A 1076-nucleotide genomic window follows, 5' to 3' on the forward strand; every position below is an offset into this window, starting at 1 on the left:
AAATAAAATCTTTAAAAAAAAAAAAAGATTTTATTTATTTATTTGAGAGAGAGAGCGAGAGAGCACAAGCAGGGGGAGCAGTAGAAGGAGAGGGAGAAGCAAGCAGGCTTCCCGCTGAGCAAGGAGCCCGATGCGGGGCTCGATCCCAGGACCCTGGGATCATGCACTGAGCCGAAGGCAGACGCTTAACCATCTGAGCCACCCAGACGCCCCCTCATTTAGTTCTTTACAGAGAACTGCTTAGCTGTAAACAACCCTGGCTAGTTAATGGAGTTTCAGAATTACCTACTGAAAGTCATGAAAAAGGCACATTGACAGGGAATGTTTGGTGATGAGGTGAATATGAATAAGCAAGTTTATTTATCTTGGACCCTTTATTTTCTTTAAATCAAATAATTTTCCATTAGTGTTGGACTATGAAAAATAAACCATATCTGACTTAATTGTTTACACAACTGGTTTTCAGATAACCCTAAAACACTTTTTTTTTTTCTTTTCAGGATGGTCTGCTGGTCCTTCATTATGGTCTTGTAGTTTCTCCCTTAAAAATTACTTGAAGATTCTAGCAGCATTAGGAGGAGGGAAACAATAAGGAGGCTTCTACAGGATTGCATTTCACCAAAGATTTCCACAAAACATGTAATTGCTACCACTTTGTGCTGTTTGAGACATAACTATTTTCGGCACCAAGATTCATAGCATTTATAAGTACAATTTGGAATGACAGAATGCATCTGTTTTACTAGAGACTATACATAAAAAAAGCATCCATAGCTCAGGGGGAAATTTTCAAAGCATTAAATTTTTAAATTCCTTGTGATTTCAAATACTTTGACATTGATTTTACTTCCTAATCTTTGAGGTAAATTGGTTACTATTTTCTTCTTTGTTGAGCCATATTCCTTTCAAGTTGGTGGTTAGGATTCTGTTCTCTGGAATCGTACCAGTTGGGCAGTCATCCTTTTGAACTGAAGACTCAAAGCCAGTCTTTGCTAAACTACAGAGTGTACCTCTCAGACAAAGACCAAAACTATTGACCACTTTTGTATGTTGCCATTGTATTTTGAACTTGTATC

The sequence above is a fragment of the Leptonychotes weddellii genome, chromosome 6, assembly GCF_054177405.1.
Source record: "Leptonychotes weddellii isolate Sample4059 chromosome 6, ASM5417740v2, whole genome shotgun sequence".
NCBI classification, from domain to species: Eukaryota; Metazoa; Chordata; class Mammalia; order Carnivora; family Phocidae; genus Leptonychotes; species Leptonychotes weddellii.